Below are 24,289 nucleotides of genomic sequence, written 5' to 3'. Positions count from 1 at the left end.
CTATTAAGGCTACCCTTCAGGAAATCTCCATCCTATTATCCGTCTTATCTTCATAAAATCCATAAGTCCCTGAAACACCCTGTTTGTTTGCTATGTGTCTGTTGTTTGGTCTCTCCCTACCAGAGTGTGTGTCCTAGGGGGCAGGACTCCGCTTTGCTCCTGCTGCACCCGGGCTACCAGTACAGACCGCGGGCATGTAGGTGCACGGTGCACCTTGCAGAGAGAGGGTGGGGCTGGTGAGTCAGCAATAGATGAGTATGCCTGCGTCTGGGGCAATAAAGTAGAAAAACCAGGTGCTGGGGAGGACGGCTTTAAGAAAGAATGGAAAAAGTCAGATTTTCGTTCCTGAAAATTCACTCTGGAAAGGGGAAATACCTGAGCAAGGGAGGTAAGGTAGGAGGATGTTGTAAAAGCCCAGAAGACAGATTGTGATGCCTTAACTGTGGTACTGGAAAAAAAGACCCTGATGGGGGGAGGCAGAGTTAAGAAATAACAGGGAAAAGAAATCTATAGACTATTTGAGGGGGAGATGAGAAGTCAAGGATAACGCCCAGGTCTCCATCTTGACAAGCCAGGGTCTCGGTGCTGTCAGTCCCTGAGAGGGGCTGTGAGGAAGAGGGAGATGTTGGTGACGTCTGGGTCACAGGGAACACAGCCCGGGAGACATGCTGGCCACGAGGCTCATCTGAGCCAGCAGGGGCGTCTCTCCCAGAAGCCCAGGCTCCTCTGGGTGATACTTCATATATTTGATCTAGCTTGTGGGATAGTAAATCTTGTATTTACAGGAGAATTTTAAGGAACTTATTCTGTTAGGGAGATGATAAATTCTTTAGAAACAACCTCCTCTCATGATCTTTCCTTTTTTAATTCATAGATTGATTTTTCTTCTTTAGTCTGTTGATGTGATGGATTCCATTACATGATTTTTGAATGTTTAACCAGCCTTGTATACCTGGAATAAATTCCACCTGGTCATGGCATATAATTCTTTTTATACATTGTTGGATTTGATTTGCAAATATGTTTTTGAGAATTTTTCACATCTACCTTTATGAGAGATCTTGGTCTGTAGTTTTCCTTTCTTAAGATGTCTCTCTCTGGCTTGGGGCACTAGCATAATGCTGGCCTCATAGAATGTTCTATGAATGTTCTATCTCTGCTTCTATTTTCTGGGACTGGTGTAGAGAATTGGAAAAATTTCTCTACAGTCTGGTAGAATCCACCAGTGAAACTATCTGTGTCCACTGCTTTCTGCTTTGGAAGGTTATTAATTATTGATCTAATTCTTTAATAGATATTGGATTATCTAGTTCTTTTTTAAGTGAGTTCTGTGGATTTCCTCCAACAAGAAATTGGTCCATCTAAGTTTCAAGTTTGTTGGCACAGAGTTGTGACCATTACCCTTTTAATGGTCATTGGCGATAACATTTTTAGAATTATGCCACTAGTTTTGTTCTTTCTTTGCAGGCTCTACAATTCATTTGCTCACTTGTTGGCTTATTTAGTAACTATTTTTGCATGCCTGTTGAGGTCCAGGTGCTGTGTTGGGGCCCTGGGAACTAGGGGTAACAGCAGCAAAAGTCCCTGGCTGGTGGACCTAACAGTAGACTGTGGAGACCACCAGTCACAGGTGTGAGTCAGAGCGGGTGGTCTGGGAGGCATCCTGGAGATACCTTGGGCAAAGGCCAATCTGGGTGAGCCTTTTCCCTCTTTGGTGTGGGATCTGAATAACCAGTGGGAGAGAGAGATGGCTGGAGGGGCAGGCTGGCCATGACGACTGTAACTTCCAGACAGTGACGGAATGGTGGATTTATATGAACATGTGCAGGGATACTTTGGTTTAATTGCTTAGGAGAACTCATATGAGCCTATAATTAAAATGCTGGGTAATGGGACTGTTGAAAGGGATAAGAAGGTTTGCTCTGTAATCTCCTTTAATCTGCAACTGAACAACGGTTTCTTTGTTGTATCTGTTGTGCTTCTTTGTTGTGAACAGTAGCCAACCCTGGCCACCCTCAGGGAAATGGGCTTATTTATCAACGAAATTTGGCTGGAGGCTGTGACGCCGGGCTGGATGCGCAGGCGCAAGGGCACCACACACTTTCTCGGAGTAAAACTCAATTGTTTTCAGCCTCTTCGTACTGCTGTTCAAGATGTAGACTCTGGGCATGCGATACCCACTTGGGGCCATGCTCACCTCTCACCTAGTGCACCACTTCTACCCAGTGACAAAGAAGTCATACCTTATCTACGATTATTTCTTTAGGATATGTTCCAACAAGTATAGTTACTGAATCAGAAGAAAAGTCCATTATAAATGTTCCTGAACCTTTGTTGGGGGGTGGACGTAATTTTAGAATTTCCTGGGGTTCATCTCCCTCTGTCTCTTTACTATATAGAACTGTTTATCACAGTGGCAGACACAGCCTTCCCTAGTAAATGCTTCAGCGAAGCATTCTCCTGTATAATGACAAAGCCATTATCATGCCTATGAAATTTAATGTTATGCAACTGTTTTACTTTGTCCAAAAAATGTCTTTTAAAGATTTTTTTCCACCAAGATCTAGTTCAGGATCTCACACTGCCTTTGATTGTCTTATCTCTTTTATCTCCTTTAACAGTCTCCTGTATACTTTTGTTTTTCATGATTTTACTTCCAATAGTTACATCTTAAACCAGTAACAAGGTCAACTCGTTTATAGAAAATCAACTATGTGCCAGGAGTTCTGCAAGTCTCAGCATAATTTTAAGAGTATATTTTAAAATTTACTTTCCAGTTGCCTCTCTCCCTAGACAAGATCCGCTAGGGCAGGAGTCACGTCCAAGAGCAGACCCTGAAGACCTGCTTGTTCAGATGATCTCACTCGACTCCCGTGAATGGTATATTAGTACCTGATGTTCAGGATGATTATAAGACTTGTCCAAATCGATAAGATCTGGAAAATGGGCATTCAAATGAGGACCTCTGATTTCAAGTCTAAGTCTGTTTAACTTGAAAGCAGCCTGTCCCTCAGAACTTTAGTTTCCCCCAGGGAGATTTTTTTTTTAATTAATTAATTTATTTATTTCATGGCTGTGTTGGGTCTTCGTTGCTGCGAATGGGCTTTCTCTAGCTGCGGCGAGCGGGGGGCTACTCTTCATTGTGGTGCGTGGGTTTCTCATTGTGGTGGCTTCTCTTGTTGCGGAGCACGGGCTCTAGGCGCTCGGGCTTCAGTAGTTGTGGCACGTGGGCTCAGTGGTTGTGGCTCACGAGCTCTAGAGCGCAGGCTCAGTAGTTGTGGTGCACGGGCTCAGTTGCTCCGCGGCATGTGGGATCTTCCTGGACCAGGGCTCGAACCCGTGTCCCCTGCATCAGCAGGCGGACTCTCAACCACTGCGCCACCAGGGAAGTCACTCCCCCGCCCCCCGCAGGGAGATTAAGGAATTAAACTGTCTCATCTCAAAAATACATCCCAGCTCTAGATGTGCTGAAAGTCAGAATGTTCAGGAGCTTCAAAGACTTAAGTCCTCCAAGCAACACAGCTTAGTGGAAGGAGCACGTTAAGACCCCGGCTTATGGGCAAGACATCGAAATTCTCACAGGCTCCCAGTGGCCTCACGCAGGAAGCAAGGTAACAATATCTGCCTAAGGGGGCAGAGGAGGAGAAGATGAGGTAGGGATGTGAACCACAAGGGTGATGCCTGGTGTGTGGTGAAACGCTTGCTGGAATGAGATGGAGATGGGGAAGCCATAAACTACGAGACAGAGGGCAGAGCAGGCAAGAGTCGAACAAAAGTCACCTCTGAATAACCATGCAACGGTCAACTTTTCTGCTGAAAGAAACCTCTCTATTTCTTCCATTCTTCCAAAAAATGAAGCTCGGTGTTCTGCCTCGTGTTCTGTACTAAGAACCCCAAGCAGGTAGGAGGTGTTAGAGTTTGTTCCTTCCTAGGTGATTGATAACTTGTGGGTGCAGAGTGTCTGAAGAACACAGACGGCACCATTCAGAGCTCATGGAATGAGAGCCAGATGTGACCTAGGAGGCTGACGCCATAATTCATCCACACAGTGCCCTGACCGGCTTCAGTCTCTGCCGCAGGCTGTGGCTCAGAAAATGCATTACAAAAAGATAGTTGGTATAGTTTGGGGATGACGAGGTGGAAAGTTAAAGCAGAATTAAAATTTACTTTAATTCTTGTAAATGAATCAATATATGTGTGTCTTCCAAGTTTCAGGCAAAACAAAATAGACTTTTTTTTAAGAAAAAAAAAGCAAAAATGTTCTTAGTTGCTAAGGATTTGTGTCTGGATCAAAACCAAGCTGGCTTCATAAACTTTAAATTATTTTAGATTTCAGGAAAACATGTTTCAGTTTGATGATGAGCAAGTGGAGATATCAGACATGTGCCTAAGGCTATACTAAATATTCTAGAAAGAAAACCACCATGCTTCCTCTTAAGAATGGAGGTTGGGCCTTCCCTGGCGGCGCAGTGGTTAAGAATCCGCCTGCCAGTGCAGGCGACACGGTTCGAGCCCTGGACCGGGAAGATCCCACATACCGCGGAGCAACTAAGCCCATGCACCACAACTACTGAGCCTGCGCTCTAGAGTCCGCCAGCCACAACTGCTGAGCCCGTGCCACAACTACTGAAGCCCGTGCACCTAGAGCCCGTGCTCCGCAACAAGAGAAGCCACCGCAGTGAGAAGCCCGCGCACCGCAACGAAGAGTAGCCCCCTCTCGCTGCTCGCCATGTGCAGCAACAAAGACCCAACACAGCCAAAAATAAATAATAAATAAATAAGTTTATTAAAAAAAAAAAGAATGGAGGTGAACCGGATCTCTTTTAAAGTGCAGCTTACAGCAGGTATTCCAAGTAGTCAAACAGGGGAGCCCAACAGTCTTTGCACCTGATTCTCTGGGGAGCTAACTGGGCAGGAAGACCACTGGATGCTATCATAAAAATCCATGCAGTAAACAAGGTGGCTGAAGCGAGACGGTGGCCAATAGGAAGAAAGCAGTGGGACAGTTCTAGGAGGTCGCCTCAAGGGGCCTGGTTCATTGATAGTGTCTGGATGGAGAAGGTGGGCTGAGGAAAGCGGGGTGTCCAGGATGAATCCAGGTTTCTGGCTTGAGTTGTTGGAAATTACCTAGCCTTTCAAAACTTTAGTTTTTTCTTCCATAAAATGGAGAAAACATCATGTACTCTACAGTTGTTATAGAGCTTGGAAAGTTTCATAATATGCCTAAGAGTGCCTGGAACACAGAGCATGTTTACTGAATGTTTTTCCTGCTACGTGTCCTGCTTCCTCTTCCAGCCTCCCTCCTCCAGCTCCAGGCCTGGTGGTACTCCTGCTTGCAGGAATGAACACTTTTCTCTCCCAATCAGGCTTTCTCCCCTGCATCTTATCGAAGCACCTCACCTGCCTAGCACGGCATAGCCTTTAGCTTGCTGTGTCATCGGTTATTGAGATAAATCACCGCCATTCTCATCTCAATGTCAGTCGCCCTTGGAATGCAGGCTGTTCGTAGCATGGAGGGATAACATTTTTATTTCTTTTCAGAAGTGGATCAGGTTCTTTTTGCTCCTTGCCATTTCTTCCCTCGCTTACCCCTTTCCCTCTCCTGCATTCAAGCAAATAGTTGGATCCCTACTGCATCAGAGAAAGGATGCGATAGCTGGAAAGCAAAGACAACAAACAAACAACAATAATGACAAAACTCCTGGGTCTCGTCGGTGTTGATTTCTCAAAGCAAATCACTCAGGCAATTAAGAAGATGTGAGAAAAGTGGTCACACACATATACACACACCTCTCACGTCTGTCTCTTCTCTCCAAAACCTGTGGGCACAGAGGGCTATGTGCCTCTTTTCCTTCCTAATCCTCCCCAAGGCATGCATGCATGTGTGCATGTACGTGTGTATCTATGAGGCAGACAGAGAGAGAGAGAGAGAGAGAGAGGGAGAGAGAGGGAGAGAGGGGTACCTCCTGAGGGACCGACCAGCGTGGGAGGAACTCCTTTCTCGGATCAGACACTTGGCAACAGCCAGAGTCAACATCCTCTGCTGGGCCAGGCCCGGGGGTGCAGATGGCTGAGGCGTTAGGAAGCTGAGCAGGCAGGAGGGTGCACGCCTCACATGGCCACTGCCGTCCGAGGCTCCACCAGCTCGCAGGATGGCCTGGGCTTAGCGTGTCTGTTGGCGTGGAACCCACAGAGGAGTGAAGGTTGGTGACAAACCCAGACCTCACCATGGGGAAGGAATAAAACCCGATTTCAAAACTGTAAATGGGCTGATTTGAAATGATCTGTTTTGTGAGGGTAAGTTGCAGAATATATTGTTCTAGAAATTTTTCCCTCAATTTCTAGAGAGTATACACATAGAAGGTTATGACTGAAGTAAAGTTGTGTATTGTTTTTGAGAAAACGGTACAATTATTTGTATTCTTTTACACGCTCGCCCTCTGGGTCCACTAGTGTCCAGGGCTGACCACAGTACATCTGGGCTGTGGGCACAGCTCAGCCCTTTCACTAAGGACAAATGTAAAGCAGCCCTGGCACCATCATCTGCTTAGTTTAGGGACCTCCCTCCAAACCCACATCCCTTCTGTGCCTCGTCCATCACTAGTTGATGACTCTCATTAAAACAAAGCAATGATTTGATTTTTCCAAGGAGCTTCATCAGAATGAGGAAAAATTCAATTTACCAAGGAAAGGAGGAAATGGTTGAATAACAATATGACAAGTAATTGAATTTTAAGTCCGTGGATGCCCCGGTGTGATTCAATTCTGACACATGAAGCTAGTAATGAGAGGAAGAGTCCTCTTCCGTGAAGAAACCTGCTAACCCACATAAATAGCCTGGTGTTCCTGGTCATCTGGTCCCCTTAGTGATGCGTGACTGGTTTACTCCAAGGGCAGAATCTGGTCCTTGCAGAGTGACTTTGGGAGCCTGCGCAGCAGTTACAGACATTACTAAGAACCTACGACACACCCAGTGCGATACTGTAAACCCCCACTTAATCCTCGAAAGGCCCGAGAGGAGGGTAATATTATTTCCATTTTGATTAGATAACAAAGACCTCAGGAGGCTGGAAAAATACCAGACATAGAAAGTACCAGAGCTGGGACTTGAATCCTGTACTTCTAACTTTTGTATGTTATTTCTACCACACTCATGGTACTTGTAGGAGGATGCTTACCTCCAGGTGCACCAGGATGCAGGAATCCTGCTGGCACCAGCTCATCTGTTTACTGAGCGTCTATCTTCTTGGTGCCTTTTTCAAATCTAGTCAGAACGAGAGGAGACATACTCTTACATTTTTTGAAAGGACTCAGTTACTGCATACATGGCCAGTTTACTTAGGAATGAATTCGCTGTTTTAAAAACCCATCAATAAGCAAAAAAAAATTTTTTTTTAAGATAGCACTAAATGCCAGAGAGATTGCAATGAAACAACACCCTAATACATTGTTGACGGGAGTGTTCATTGCTTAACACCCTAATACATTGTTGACGGGAGTGTTCACTGCCTAACACCCTAATACATTGTTGATGGGAGTGTTCATTGCCTTAATCTTTTAAAACATTGATTTGGCAATTGTTATGACTTGAACTGTGTCCCATTAAAATTCATACGTTGAAGTCCTAGACCCAGTCCCTCAGAACGTGACTTTATTTGGAAATAAGGTCTTTGAAGATGTAATCAAGTTGAGATGAGGTCATACCGGAACAGAATGTGCCCCTAATCCAATACAAGGGGTCTTTACACAAAGGGGAAATCTGGACACAGATACACAAGAGGAGGATGTTAAGAGACTCAGGGAGAAGACAGCTGGCTACGAGCCAAAGAGAATCCTGCAACAGCTCCCCCACAGCCTCAGAGGGAACCACTCTGATGACACTTGATCTCACACTGACAGTCTCCAGAGTGTCACACAAATTGTTCTGCGTGGGGCTTCCCTGGTGGCACAGTGGTTGAGAGTCCGCCTGCCGATGCAGGGGACGCGGGTTCATGCCCCGGTCCGGGAAGATCCCACATGCCGCAGAGCAGCTGGGCCCGTGAGCCATGGCCACTGAGCCTGCGCGTCCGGAGCCTGTGCTCCGCAACGGGAGAGGCCACAACAGTGAGAGGCCCGCATACTGCAAAAAAAAAAAAAAAAGGTTCTGTGTGGTCATGTGTTATGGCAGCCCTAGAAAACCAATACAGCAATACATCCTGAGAATGTTAAAACTGACGATACCATCCGGCACAGGAGTTTCTTGCCTTTGGTTGCCTCTTAAGGAATAATGAAGACTGACATAGGTTTATGCACAAATGTATATTTCTCAGGTCTTTCCTTCCCCATGCTACTGCAAGAGGCCATTCAAAAGTCCTCCAGAACCCGCTTTACTTCTGAAATTTCTCTGGGAGCGTGAGCATCAGTTACCAAGAAAACGCTGGCCAGGTTTTCCTCTCCTTGTCTGGCCCCCTTCAGCGAATCAGCACTCACATTTCATTCTGTGGACATTACTGTCCCTGGCTGCTGCCCTGTCGCAGCTCCAGTGCTCTGGGTTCTGACCACAGGCGAAGGTGAAGCCCAGTCTCTCTCCTGGGGTCCAGGATGCGAGTCTGCAGGTGGGCTGGGCCCACAGGTGTCACAAGGACCCCACAACCACTGAAGACGCTTCCTCTTGCAGCCCAACCTTCAGGACTGGGCCTGCCAGGGTGCGGCTTTTGCAGCATCTTGCAGAAGGGAGCCCCGGGCCATCGGGCCACCTGATTCTGAGCAGTCTGGCCACTGGACACATCTGATCTCTGTGCTGATCATGCTTTGGCCACCCATCCTGCTTCCCGCCCGCCGTGTGATATTCACGCCGGTTCTCATGTCTGAGTCGATGCTCTGTCAAGCCGCCCACTCACGCCTAGCAGCAGAGCCCTGTGCCCCCGCCACAACGGCATTAGAAAGTCAGCCGCGTGAGGCGGGAAGATGCAGGGACACGTCCTTTCTTTTTCGGATCTGAGCTTGCCAGATGTCCTCTGTAGCGAGGCAGCACCGACAGCCCCTCCAATACTCACAGGTTGACCCCTGTGCTTTGGAAACTTACGCAGAGTGTGCGAGGAATTCTGATTTTAAACACCGTCTCCTTGTGTGGCCTGTTTGCAGGACTGCACAGGCTGCTGGAGCAGCCCTGTTCACCTCTGACCCTTGGCCCACTAACCGAAACAAGGTGAATATTTCTTGGGCCGGTGTGGCGGAGGGAGGACCAGAGAATAAATCTGACCCTACTTCCACTGAAGGTTGATGAATGGCCCCCCTTTCAAGCCGGGGCCCTCTGGCCCTTTTATTCACTGCTCTGGTTTTAAAAAGAGGAGGATGGATTGAGTGCCTTTCAACTGTTTACCAGCAGAAGGGCAAAGATCAGGTTACCAGCCCAGAATGATTCATCTTTTCTCCCAAATCAAAGCCTGTGTCCACAGTGCCTGTGTCCACATGAGTTCATCTTCCGTATTCAGACAGAGCAGGAGGCCAGGGACAAAATCCTGGGAGAAAGAGAGATGGAGTAATTAGGTGCAGACAGGGAGCAGTGAGGGCTCTTTCTGCCTTCACATTGGGACTTGAATAGAGTTTTTCGGGTTTTTTTGCGTTATTTTTTTAAGCGGAAGTGTCTCTGGTTTCCTCCAAGTCAGGACAATTAGCGATGTTTTTCCAAGGATCCTGAGTTGGGACATGTTTTAATTTGAGAAAAGTTTCCACTACAAAAATATGTATTTACATTTAGAAACATGACTGTTGGAACTGTGAGAACCAGCATTCCCAATTGAAGGACAAAGTGCTGTGGGTTTGAGACACTGATGCCATGACCACTGGCATTATAAACGTATGGAACATTCCTAACAGAGAGAATATAGTCAAGTAGAGAGAACAGCCACTTACAAAATTCTAACATTTTGCCATATTTGTGTCAGTTTTCACTAAGAAATAAAATACACAGAGACCACGGAAGCCCCTCTGTACCTCCCTGTCCTTAAATCGATGTTTTCATCCCCAGAATGTTACTATACTATTACTATGGATAAATGTATCCATAAAAAGATATATAACAAAGTATTGAATTTTATTTGAATACATCATTCAATAATGAGCTTTTTTCACTCACTCATGTTTTTGTCATAACGTTTCACTCAATGTTTATGTTTCGTCCGTAATAATACTGACAGATATAACAATTCATTTCATTGAACTAGTGTAGGACATTTCATTTCATGCATATTGTACACTTCAATCATGATGATGGGTACTTAGGTGACTTCTGTCAAGAGTTGTGAACGGTCTGATGTTACACCCCACTTACCAGCTAACAAGGCTGCCGCAATCTCTTGAATGCTGGTAGAAGAGATGAGATTCCTGGGTCAGAGATGAGAGACTTCATTATTCACAGCCGAAGCAGCAGCCAGAGTGTTGGCATATTTGTGCTGGTTCCCCAAGCCCCCAGACCTACAGGGTGACGTGGAGAGCCAGATGACAGCTGCACAGGTTGGGTTGGGTTGGGTTGCAGGAGAGGACTTCTGAGCTTGGGGATCCTGCAGGTTTTGAGCAGGCAGTAGAGAAGCTGACTCTTGGTCCTGGAGTGAAAAATTCCCTCATCCTTTGAGGTTCCTTCCTGAAAGTACAGCCCTGAAGATGGCTGCATAAAGAGCAGTCAAGGCTGTGCAGTTTGGGCACAGCCAGCAAGGCATGTAGGGGAACCAGAAGCCCAAGGAGGACTGCATCTCCCAAAGCTTCCAAGTGCCAGCTCTTACAGTGGTACAAACAGGCATGCCATTTGTCTCCTTACCCAGCATATGTGAAAAGTAGGTTTGCTTCTCTCCAAATTGTTTTTTACAGTGATTGTGGGAATTTACGATCTCCAATACCACATAGCGATTTTCTTGCTTCTTTATCTCCCGTTGAACCCTTGTGTTGTCAGACACTTTTTTTAAAAAAAAATTTTTATTTATTTTTTGTGGTACGCGGGCCTCTCACTGTTGTGGCCTCTCCCGTTGCGGAGCACAGGCTCCGGACACGCAGGCTCAGCAGCCATGGCTCACGGGCCCAGCCACTCCACGGCATGTGGGATCTTCCCGGACCGGGGCACGAACCCGTATCCCCTGCATCGGCAGGTGGACTCTCAACCACTGTGCCACCAGGGAAGCCCTGTCAGACACTTTAATTTATGCTAAGCTGATGGTTACAGAAGGAAAATGCAGGTTGTTTTAATGTTTCCTTGATTTTGAGCATGTTTTCACTTACAATATTGACCTTGCAGTTTCCTCTCTGTCCTTTGCCTTTTCATGACTTTTTGCCTGTTTTTGTGGATTCTCCTTTTTCAGATTGATTTGTAGGTGTTCTTTGTACATCCTGAACATAATTCTTTGCCAGTTATATGTATTAATAATATCTCTTCTCACTCTATATTTTGTCTTCTCACTTGGTGTATAGATTTTTGTTTCAGAGAATAGTTTTAAAGTTTTAAATATGGAAAAGAAATTAAGAAAAAAATCCATTTACAACAGCATCGGAAAGATTAAAATACTCAGTAATAAGTTTCACTAAGGAGGTGAAAGAGCTGTAAACTGAAAACAATCAAAAAGTTGATAAAAGAATTGAAGAAGATACAAATAAATGGAAAGATATCCCTGCTTTGTAATGAATATGTTTAAAATATAAATTTTCTCCTAAATTCTGATTGAGATGCATCATACAAGTTAATTTGCATTGTGATTTTCTCTTTAAGTCATGAGTTATTTCAGTTATTTTAAGTTTCATTATTATGGCTGTTTTCAAGTAATCTATCTCTATTTTTTGCTCTAACTAAATGGTTCCATTGTGGTCAGAGAAAAGTTCCAGATAATATTAATTTTTTAAAAATATGTTGAGATTTCTTCTGTGGTATATTGCACAATGAATTTTTGTAAAGAATCTATGTGACCTCAAATATAACGTATAGTTCCTTTTTGTTGAGTATAGGGTTTCATAAAGAACTATCAAATCAAGATTAATGTTTATCAAAATCTTTCCTACTTTTACTGCTAGTTGTATACTTGATCCTTCTTTTTCAGATGGAGGTAAAGTTGTCATTACATCCTTGTAATTCTGTACATTTTTCCTTCATATAATTCAAGACAATGTTGTTGGGTACAAGTAAGTTCATGATTATTATATCTTAATTATTGATCATTCCTTTAAATTTATCCCTTTTAATACTTTTAGCCTCAAATTCTATTTTTCATATCAATATTGCTTTCTTTTGGTTAATATTTGTATATTTTAACTGTTATTTTCAACATTTCTATGTTGTTTAGATATGCTTTTTTAAAAGAATTATTATTTTTATTTTTAACTACTTTATTTATTTTTGGCTGCATTGGGTCTTCGTTGCTTCGTGTGGGCTTTCTGTAGTTGTGGTGAGCGGGGGCTACTCTCCGTTGCGGTGTGCGGGCTTCTCATTGCGGTGGCTTCTCTTGTTGCAGAGCATGGGCTCTAGGCACGCGGGCTTCAGTAGTTGTGGTGCGTGGGCTCAGTACTTGTGGTGCATGGGCTTAGTTGCTCCATGGCATGTGGGATCTTTCTGGACCAGAGCTAGAACCCGTGTCCCCTGCATTGGCAGGCGGATTCTTAAGCACTGCACTACTGGGGAAGCCCTAGATATGTCTTTCATATAAAACACTTAGATGATTTTTGTTATTTAAAAATTCAATATGATAGTTTCTGCCTATTAGTAGGTTTATTCATCATATTTCTTATTATAGGTGACATATTTGACCTATTTACCAATCTTATCTTTTGCTTTTACTTATCACTTTTTTCTCTGCTTTTCTTTTAAAAACTTCCTTTGTGCCTCTGTTCTACTGTAAATATTTTGTATATTCTTTCCCCTATTTTAATGGTTTCTAAGCACACAGTCTGTTGACAGTTATCCTTACTTAATATATAATATATTTGCAACATATATCTCTTTATATGATATATCCTTAATTCATAATACAGTATATATATATATATTTTTTTTACATATAGCTTAACATACACTTTAACTGTCATTCAACATTACATTTCCTCCCTCTGCACCTAAAAGAACACAGCATCTTGTAAATACCTGTTGAACATCACCCACCCCATGTAATTTTTGTTTACATGTTTATCTTTTTAACAAAAATTGTTAATGTATATATACATTATATATGTATAATCAATAATTAACATGTACCTGTATATGTATAACCAATAAGCAGTTTCATTTTTAACATAATATATCGAGTTCCAACCTCACCCTTGGTCTTGTATACCATGACTTCTGTCTGGGTTCACTTTTCTTCTCACTGATCTACAACTTTTCATGATTCTCTTAGTGAGTGTCTATGGGTAGGAAACTGGAATAGCTTTCATATGTCTGAAATGTCTTCCACCTGACTGCATCCTCGATGCTAGCTTACATGGCATAGGATTCTAGGTAATCAATATTTTCCCTTTGAAAATATCACTCCAGTGCCTCTGGCCTCTGTTTTTCCTGATGAGAAGTCTTCTGTCATCTGGCTGATATCTGTTGTATGTTGTCTTTTCTCAATTTTCTGGTAGCTTTTAGCATTTCTCCTTCCCCATGACACATGAAGCTTCTGTACCAGGTGTCATGGTGTGGACTCCCTGTCATTCAGGCTGCTTGATGCTTTGAGCACTTCTGATCTGAGGACTTACATATTTCTTCAGTGCCTAAATTTTCTCAGTTATTTTATCTTCAAGGTAGATTTGCTTCCATTCTCTCCCTTCCCGTTTTTTGGAAACCCACCATCTGGGGACCTTTTGTTGATATGTTTTCATCTCTTTGCTCTCTGCTAGATCCTGGAGAAATGATAGCATTTGATTCACCATTTTGCCTTCAACTGTATCTAGTCTAGAGTTTATCTTTTTTCTTGTAATGTCAGTGCTATACTTTTGATTTCTTAAATTTCTAATTTTTTAATCAGTTGTATTTGGTTTATGTATGACAGTTCTATTTCATAATTCCTTATTTTTTTAAAAAATGTTTTATATTTACATATAGGAGTTTTCGTATTGAGTGTTGATTTTATTGTCTTTCTTTATCTTCAGATAGCTTCAGGTGCTCTGAATTTTTAATATCATCTCATTTTGAGTAGGAAGTTTTTGTTTTGATATTTTGTTTCATTTTATCCTTCCTTTCTCTTACCTACCTCTCTTTTTCTGGTGGTTTTGGGGATCCCCACCTGCTCTCCCAGGCAAGGCAGAACCAGTTCTTCTCTTGCTGCTTTGTAGGGTGCTACCCTCAGGGTCACTGCAGGGATCCCAGACTCGGCCTCTTTGCTAGCCATGCATCTCGATGGTGCAGCCACTGTTCTCCCTAGGACCATAGGAACGTACTGCTACATTCTGCCACCTTGCACACAGGGGCTGGAGCTATGGCGCTCCAGGCTCTGTCTCTCGGTTTGCATGTGTCCAGCGCCCTGCAGGAGCTGGCCTGCTGCAGGACTAGATGCACAGCAAGGCCGTTCTTCTTCTGCCCTTCAGAACCCTGGCTGGTCCTGCCTATTTGGTTTACTTGGCTTGTGTGTGTCTGTCAGTGCCTTGTGTCTGGCACAGAGGCGGATGCACCCAAGGACCACATGCCTCGTGCCATTCTGAACAGAATAGCAAGAGCCGAAACGTTTGCCAGCATTAGGTCCTGTCCTTCATCGAGGGGCATCCCAGGGAGCCACGCAGGCACTGAAGCCAGTAAAGCACACGGCTGCCCGTTGTCGACTGCAGTTGACAAGGCAAGTCAAGAGTGATGCCCCACGTGTCCTCACAGCCACTTCCACAAGGTTCCACCCAAGGAGCTTGTTTCAAATCAGTGCTGTAAGGGTGTTTCCCGCTGAAGGACTTTCCAGCAGGGGTACCTTTTGATCATGGCCACCAGCACCTGGATTTCAGCGATTTATTTTCCTCCTGGTTGTCATTTGCTTTCTCCTCTATGACTTTTATTTCCTCATCTTGTTCCGTAATTACCTTGTAGTGCTGAGAGTTTTCTTTATACATCATCTCAACATTTCTTTTTATGGAGAGAGGCAAGTATAGAGAGAAACAGAAAAAGAGAACTCACTCCCCTTGGCAATATTAAGGGTTAAAATTTTTTTCTATGATTGAAGTTAATTCTTTGAGATATAATCAACATATAACATTATATCAGTTTCAGGTGTACGCATAATGATCTGATATTTGTGTATATTGCAAAATGATCACCTCAATAAGTCTATTCAGCATCTATCACGTCACATAGGCACAATTTTTTTCTTATGATGAGAATTTTTAAGATCTATTCTCTTAGCAACTTTCAAATATACAATACAGCACTATTAATGACAGTCACTATGCCATACATTATATTCCCATGACTGACATATTTAATAACTTGAAGTTTGTAGCTTTTGACCAACTTCACCCATTCTGACTACCCCCCACCCCGACTCCCTGTCTCTGGCAACCACCAATCTGTTCTCTGTAATTTTTTTTTGAAGATTCCACACATAAGTGTAATCACACAGTATTTGTCTTTCTCTGTCTGACTTACTTCACTTAAAAGTGTTTTAATAGAAACAAAAATTAAACCTGTAAGCTATTTTTCCAGTTTTCTCACATGTGGCTATACCGTCAGATTCACAGAAAATGCTGCGTTTCCTTATTCCCTTCCAGCCAAGCGCTGATGCTGCTGTGAGGTTCCCAGGCTGTGACATGGGAGCGGGACCCCAGGTTAAGGGACAATGGCTCTCAGAGTGCATGTTAAGACTGGAGGTGAGAGAACCCAATTAGCCTTGCCGAGCAGCACCCCAGCGGCCCCCCCCCCCCCAACCGAGCTGGGAGTTCAGCAAGAAAATAATTAGATATTCAGGATGGGATGAAATGAAAGGCCCTTTTGAGGAAACAACACTGTTTCCCAGAGAATTAGGGAGACGCCTGTGGGAATAGCGCTTTCAGAGGGGCCAGGGGACAGAGTGAATTTCAGAGGGTCTATGCAACTGGCTCTGAGGCCACTCCCCTCCCCTCCGAGCTGGCTCTCACAGCAAGGAGCCTTGGGACCTTGACAGCTTTCTGGAAAAACAAAACAGTTGCGTATGCAGAATTTCATTGGCATCAGATCACTTTTGTACCAAGGAGGCCATGTAGTCCTCCAACACCCTGGGGGAATATTTTCATTGTGTTTGTCCTGCAGAAAAGTTGCGGATTAACTCACACTTTTCTAGGGCCAACTGCGAGCCAGAAACTCAATAAAAACAATGAATTCATCCTCCTCTGCCAGCAGGGGAGGTAAGAGAGGTGTCCACATTTTAGAAAGGAGGAAACCACATCGCCTGGAAATTGGGAGTTGCTCAAAATTGACACAATGTGGAGGAAGGGCCCTGACCTTGGCCTCTGACCCCACAGGCTCTGCACCTTCCACCCCTATGCAACGCTACCGGCCAAAAAAGTGCAATATTCCAAAGTTCTAAAACCGCCAGCTCAACCAATTACTCACAACCATCACTAAACACCACCAGGACCAGCTGGGGTACAGATGTAGCACGTTGGTGCAATCATACCTCTGTTTCTCAAGGCTGTGTTGGGAAGTTCCTTTTACACCTTCCCCAGTGATTGGTTCCCAATTAATTTTCCCAAACACACCCTTCTCCCACGTCCACTTGCCCAGTGGCTCTGCCGATGACGCTCTGATTTTTGCGGATTGAGACTCCTTTCGGACTTCTGGCCTCCAGAACTGTGAGATAATAAATTTGTCATTTTAAGCCACTTAGTTTGCTGTAACTTGTTACAGCAGCAGTAAGAGACTAATGTACTCACAGAAAGTGCCTAGCAGGGGCCGTGTCAAGAAAAAGCTTCCATGCGTGGCACTGGCATCTTTTCCATTACCACACCATTGTGGGCTTAGGTACCCAGAAGTCACAGTGGAGCATGCTTCAACATACTTAAATTTTAAGACCACTCTGATCCCAAAGCATATGTCAACTCCCTCCTCCATGCCATGCAGACTGACGAGGAAGACCCAGCAGTGCGCCTCCGGTGCACACTTACCGGTACTAACCTGCACCATACACATCATGGCCAAGGTGACAGCCTGTCCATCTTGCCTCTTCTGGGACTGGGCCTGCCCTGCCTCATCCTGAAGTTGTCTGTTGGCTTCTTGCTTCCCCTGCCGGAATAGGTGTCCTTGAAAAGTGGTCACACGTGTCTTATCATCCTTGTGTCTTTCACAGATATTTGCAAACAGTGGGTGCTCAACAAATAGTTTTGGAGTGAATGAATCAGTGAAAAAAGTCTGTCAACCCATAGCCCATGGAATGGAACAAAACATCATTCGACGGGGATATATTTCACGGAGTCTTGAGACTTCACTGGGGGAAGGAGGAATGTTCGGCGACTGGGAGACCTCTTTTCACCTACCACACGCCAGGCATCATGGCTATGCAGGGCTCTGCCACATCTGGACACCCTCTCATTATTCATACATGTAAAAATGGGGCAACATCCCAAATAAATTAGCCTATCGGTCATGAATTTTACTGTCGGAGGAGACCTCCAATTCTCAAACACGTAAATGCACACAGAGAATAACAGGAGTTTCAATCACAGCAGAGTTGCCATTTGCCGTCAGGCACCGTGCTATGTGCTTTACACGCATTATCATGGATTCTCATAAACTTCTTTGAGGCAGGTTTCACTTTACTCCCATTTTGCCCATAAGGTAATTGTGCTGTAAGGCGATCGTGCGCCTTGCCCAGGTTATAAGGGACAACACTGAAGGTCTCCCAGCTCTGCCTGACTCCAGCCTCTCCCAATCTGCAGCCCGGTCTCTCCAGACCCACAGCATGGACTGTGTTTCCCTGGGTGCCAGAGGCATGTCCCTACCATCCATCTGCTGCTACCTTTCTGTTTTGTTCTGTTTTGTTTTGTTTTTTGCGGTACGCGGACCTCTCACTGCTATGGCCTCTCCCGTTGCGGAGCACAGGCTCCGGACGCGCAGGCTCAGCGGCCATGGCTCACGGGCCCAGCCGCTCCGTGGCATGTGGGATCCTCCCGGACCGGGGCACGAACCCGTCTCCCCTGCATCGGCAGGCGGACTCTCAACCACTGCGCCACCAGGGAAACCCTGCTGCTACCTTTTTTTAATGCACTCTAAACCCAGTATTTTGAAACTATTTTGAATCCAAACATATGAGTATGCACTCCAAATTCAGTAATCGCCTTAGCAAATTCTGAGCTGACCACAGAGGTTTTTAAATGGATTCAAAACAGCAGCCCAGCTGACTTCAAAGATTTAGTTTGAATAACCATTTTATACAGAATTATTAAGTCAAGAAAATGAGAGTTATTAACTTTGCAAGGTTCAATTTTTAACTGTACAAAATGAAGACTTTATTTTAAAAACCCGCTTTAAATATCAGAATTCTATCCTGGTCCATTCAATTGCATGTATTATACTGATGTGATAACTTGTAGGAACAGACAGGATAGACTAGAAATTCCACAAAATAAAATTTAGTCTTTTGATACTCAAGCCGACTCAGTAAAACTAATAAACAAATATAACAATACACAGCTTTAGGGCAACTGGCAAATGAAGCATTTGGGAAACCTGCAGAGTCGGAATCCTACCCCCATCTCAACTGTCAGAATGGTGATTTTGAGTAACCGTCTGATGACAGATAAACCTTGATTTTTAACCCCAGTTTCCCATTTACTTGTTATGTGAACTGGAACAATTAACAGCTTCCTGGAACCTTGTCTTTTCTCACGTGTAAAACCAGGAGGTCTGCTAAAATTGGTTGTTGTGGAGCTTAAGTAAATTAGTGTTTGTAAGCACCCTAGCACAGCACCAGGCCATCAAAAGTCCTCAATGCCTGCTGACCGAAATGAAAAAAAAAAAAAAATTCTTGGTCCGAAACAAATTCCAAATCAATCTGATATAAAATAGCAGAGGAAAAAAAAATCATGGTCATGCTCTCGGGATGAAAAGCCTCTGTAAAGCACAACCCGAAAAGTGAAGCAAAACCAGCACGTGTATAAGCACATTTAATTTGAGACTTCTGTGCATCTAAGGTTCTCCCCTGGGAGGTAGGATTGCATAGTGGTTAAACATCGCCCAAGTTAACATATTAGCTTCACCACCTCATAGCTGTGTGATCCAGGACAAGTTAATAATAAAACCTACTTCACAGGGCTGTGTGATGATTAACTAGTTAATATTTATAAAGAACTTAGTGCCTGGCATGTGGCAAGCAACAAAAAATATAGCTTCTTAGTATTAGCTATCAACAGAAATAAATTTAGAAGGCAAAAATGGACTAGAAAGAATACTTAAAATTCTGACAGACATGGGCTCATGATTCGTATGTTGGGGATTAGGGTAGAATGAGGTCATATGGGTGGGGCCCTAACCCAGTCTGACTGGTTTCCTTACATGAAGAGGAGATTAGGACTCAGACACACACAGAGAATTGATGTGAGGACACGGGGAGAAGACAGCCGTCTACACGCCAAGGAGGCCTCAGGAGAAACTAACCCCGCTGACACCTTGATCTCAGACTTCCAGCCTCCAGCACTGTGAGAAAATAAACTTCTGTCACTTAAGGCACCCTATCTGTGGTACTTTGTGATAGCAGCCCTAGCAGGCTAATACACTTACTAAATAAAGATCTCTTAAAATCAGACCAAAAGGTAAATATTGCAAATACATGAACAAGCAATATACTAAAAAAAAAAAAAAAAAAAAGTGGTCAGCAAAAATAAAAAATATGTTAAACTTCACTAATTATCAAAGGAATGTGAATTCCAGCAATGAGCTACTAGCTATTAAGACTGAACAAGATGAAGAAGAAAGATAATCCCCAACCATTGAAAAGAGGGGGAAACTCTCTCATGGCTGGTGGGAAAATAAATTGGAAAAATCTTTCTGGAGGGCCATTCAGCAACAGTTATCAAAGTTTTATCTACAAAATGCATTCTATCCGATCTTGCAAGTTTTTTATTTAGGTTTTTTCCCTAAGAATATAGCTGGACAGGTAAGCAATAATTTGTTCCGCTAATGTCCGACCAGGCACAGAGACCTCTGCTGCTGCTCTCTGCCATGGCCACGGTCCGAGAGCATGACAAGGACTACAGGGCAGCTGTGTACCCACTCTCCTTCTCACTGTTCTTCTAGTTTTGACTTATGGGCTTTTTTCTTCCTTAGACACAGACATGTGTCTCTGGGCTGGAAGTAGGAATGACACCACCAAGCTTGCTCAGGATCACTATTTCTTAAACAGCTTTACTGAAGTATATTCAACAAACAAAGTGCAGCTGTTTACGGTATACTATTTGGTATATACACACCTGTAAAACCACCACCACAATCAAGATAGGAACACAGCCATCACCCCTCAAATGTTCCTTTGTGTCTCCTTGTGACCCCTCCTTCCAGCAGCCCCACCTCCAGCCCAGGCAGCCATGGATCTGCTTTCTGTCACTACCCATTAGTTTGCATTTCCTGGAATTTTGTATTAGTGGAATCATTCAGTAAACACTCCATTTTTGTCTGGCCGCTTTCACTCAGCGTAAGTATGGTGGGATTCTTCCATGCTGTAGCATGCATCAATAGTTCGTTCCTTTTTATTGCTGAGGATGTGTAGGTATGATGTGCCACAATTTGTTTATCCATTCACCTGTTGATGGAATTTGTGTTGTTTGCAACTGGGAGCTATGACAAATAAAGCTATAATGAACATTGGTGTGCAAATCTTTATAAGGGCCTATGATTTCATTGATCCCGGGTAGTCACCTGGAAGTGGAATGGTTGGCTCATAACTTTTTAATAAGCTGCTTCAAGACAGCGTAATCAAGATTGGATTTACCCTCCTACCTGAAAGAGCTAAAAAAAAAACTACAGAAAAAAATATATGAAACAATGGTTATCAAGACACTGGACATCAGTGACAAAGGCCAGTAATTGCTGAGAGGCAGTAAATAAGGAGGATGAGCCCCGTGATGGCTCCAGTCACACTGTGTGAGGGTTTCCAGGCTACGGCACAGGAAAGGGAGACCCAGGCAGGCCCAGAAAATTCCTTAGCTAGAAGATGGAGATGAGGGTCTAGGGGTTCAGAAAGCTGGAGTTAGCAGGAGAGAGGGCCAGAGAGAAAGCTGCAGATATGCAAGGGTCCCCTTTGAGTAGATATCAGAATACAAATTGGAGAGTGCATGAAAGGAAACTCTGGAGGTCTGGGGAAATAGATGCAGAACAGACACACATGTTAGAATTAGCAGGTACAGACACTAAAAGAGTTATTTAAGTAGAGATATGGAAGATACGTTTTTTTAAAAACCAATGAATTGAACTTGTAGAAGTGAAAACTATAATGTGTGAGACTGATACACACACACACACACACACACACACACACACACACACTGGCTGGGATTCAGGGAGGATTAGACACTGCAAAAGAAAGAATTAGTCAACTTGAGTATATAGACATACAAAATATTCAAAATGAAACACAAAGACAAAAAAAAAAAAGATTGTTTTAAATGACAAGAACACCAGTGAGGTGTGGGACAATTTCAAGTGTCTCACAGGTAGTGACACCAATGAGAGTGAAGGGGGTAGGTCAGGAAAAATACTTGAGGAAATAATGTCCCCCAATTTCCCAATCTTCATGAAAACTTTAACCCCCAGATCCAAGCAAAAGCTGAGTGTCATAGACATGAAGAAAACCACACCAAAAAAACCAAATTGCCCAAAACCAGCAATAGAGAGAAAAATCTTTCAAGCACCTAGAGAGAAAAGACACTTTACAGGGAACAAAGATAAAGATACAGTGACACAAAAACAGATGAAACTGTGAGGAGAAGCAGACAGCACCACAATCTCAGAGGGCAACTTCCACCCCTGCCGGTGAGTGAGAGGACAGGCAGGCAGATGAGCAGGTGCAGGAGGCTGGACGACACCATCAGCCACCGTGACCCAGACGGCAGCAGACTCTGCGCCCTTCACCAACTTAGACCACATTGTGGGAATAACCCAAGTCTCAGTAACTTTCAAGGATTCAGGCCATATGGTGTGTTCTCTGACCACCACAGAATAAAACTGGGAATCAGCAGTTACATGAGGACATATGGAAAATCCCCAAATGCATGAACACTAAAAGACGTGTTTCTAAATAACCCATGGATCAAAGAAGAAATCAAAAGGGAAAAGAGAAGGTATCTTGAACTGAATTAAAAATGAAAATATACTGTATCAAAATAGGTGGGGTGTCACTAAAGCAGTATTCTAAGAGAAGATTATAGCACTGAAGGCCCACATTAGAAATGAAGTCAGGTCTCAAATCAACAACCTCAGCTTCTGCCTAAGAACTATAAAAAGAACAAATTAAGCCTAATATAATCAGAAGAAAGGAAATAATAAAGATCAAGGCAGAAATCAGTGCCTTGAAGAAAGATAAAAGCAGGTTCTTTGAGAACAATAAAGTCTATGATCAACCTCTAGCCAGACTGAGAAGAAAAAGAGGCCACAAATGACAAATAACCACCACAGAACATAATTTTTCCTAACCATCCCATTTCTGGACTCTTGTTTATCATTCTGGGGAGACACAAAAAGTACAAACAGGAGAGCCAAAAATGGTCACACCAAGCAGATGAAGCAACTCAAAGAAATGTCAAATGGGGATATTGAGAAGGGGCACTGTCATATGGGATGGGGGGCAATGTCATGTGGGGACTGTGGAGAACGATGGAATACAGGAGCGGTAGAGGCAGAGGCATTAATATATGGGCTGTCACACGTGACTATCTTCCTTGACATGGCGTGATATGGATGCTGGGACCTGGACCTCCTTCCTCCTAACCTCAGTGGCAACTCTGATCTTGAACTAGATCCACTTGGAATGCAAGGCTAGACTTTATTTTGGAAGGAATTTTGTCCATGGAATAAACACCGATGATGATATCTTTTTCAGAAATGAGACTGAGCTAACAAGTTGTTACATTTGTAACTAAGTTAAGACTTTTTGTTCTGTAGAGAGAATCTCAAGTCTTTGGAAGTGTATTCTTTCATAGGCTTACCTCAATTCAATAACTTATCTGGTCTCAAGAATGCCGGAACTGGCCCTGCCCAGCACACAAAAATTTCCATTTATTTTTTAGGCTAGGGCAGCAAACCTGGATCCAGAGAAGAAGAAAGCAGACACTGCTGACAGCAGATGTCCTGCCAGTAAGTCAGGTGGCTACGCATTCCACCAGGCAACCCTGTCAAGAGGTCAGATTATAAGTGGTACATGTCGACAGCATGAGTCCTTGGTCCCTGGCAGACTCAGTTTCATTGGTCAATTTCCATTTGGGATATGATGTTACTCAAATGCTGGTGAGCCTTTCGTGGCTAAAATATGCCTAACTGTTGATTTTTAAAGGAGCAAGTTGCCAGATAGCTGAGCTATAATGTCGAGAGGGTATCCTTGCTTCCGGCAGGGCTTCTGAAGCTCTCCAGCTTGGCCTGATTTTCTGATCTTTCTTCCACCCACATTTCCTGCTGGTGTTCTCTCTGGAGATATTTGGTTACTGACACAAACATATTACCCTGATCCCAGATAATACAGAATTTTTAAGCTTCTAAGAGTGACTCTACAGAACCTACCATGGCACAGGATCTCCCCCATCTGTCTTGGTACAAAAGAAAGTAGAAACAGATGGTGCAGGGCCCAAGACAGGGCTGGATCTCATTAGGCAGAAATCAGAACAACTCAGGATGTCTACTCCCTGAGGATCTTAGATGCCTTCATGCTCTGGAACTCTTACCCTTAAAAAGATAATTGGAGAGAAGGATAAACCATGGGCCCAGCTGGAGAAAGGAGGTGTTAGGAAGTAGTTCACATTGTTAATGTTGCATGTTACAACAACCTTAAATTATTTTTGAATTAAATTTTTTACTTTGATAAACCTATAACTAAAACCTATAACTCTAGGTTTACATGCAGTTTTTAAAAAGTATACAGAGAGATCCCACGTATACTTTACCCAGATTTCCTCAATGGTAACATTTTGAATAACAACCACAGGACAATATCTCAACCATTGAATGGTCAAGATCCAGAATGCACCATCACGAAGATACCCCCTGCTGCCCTTTTATAGCTACTCCCTAATCTTTTAATTAGCTCCTCCGCTAATCTTCTCTCCATCTCTATAAGTTTGTCATTTCAAGAATGTTGTATAAACACAATCATATAGTATGTAATAACCTTATGAACTTGGCTTTTGCCCTCAGCATAACTAG

At 43.6% G+C, this 24,289-nt stretch overlaps 1 long non-coding RNA gene across 1 annotated transcript; it reads left to right on the top strand.

Moving 5' to 3' along the window:
• Window positions 1–268: 268 nt before the first annotated feature.
• Window positions 269–20,783, top strand: LOC109550577 (uncharacterized). The gene is made up of 3 exons (XR_002177118.3): window positions 269–388; window positions 12,060–12,141; window positions 17,235–20,783. It is a non-coding gene; the product is annotated as an uncharacterized lncRNA (long non-coding RNA).
• Window positions 20,784–24,289: the final 3,506 nt, after the last annotated feature.

The sequence above is a fragment of the Tursiops truncatus genome, chromosome 9 (genome assembly GCF_011762595.2).
Source record: "Tursiops truncatus isolate mTurTru1 chromosome 9, mTurTru1.mat.Y, whole genome shotgun sequence".
In the NCBI taxonomy this organism is placed as follows: domain Eukaryota; kingdom Metazoa; phylum Chordata; class Mammalia; order Artiodactyla; family Delphinidae; genus Tursiops; species Tursiops truncatus.
This window is presented reverse-complemented; position numbering and strand designations above follow the sequence as displayed.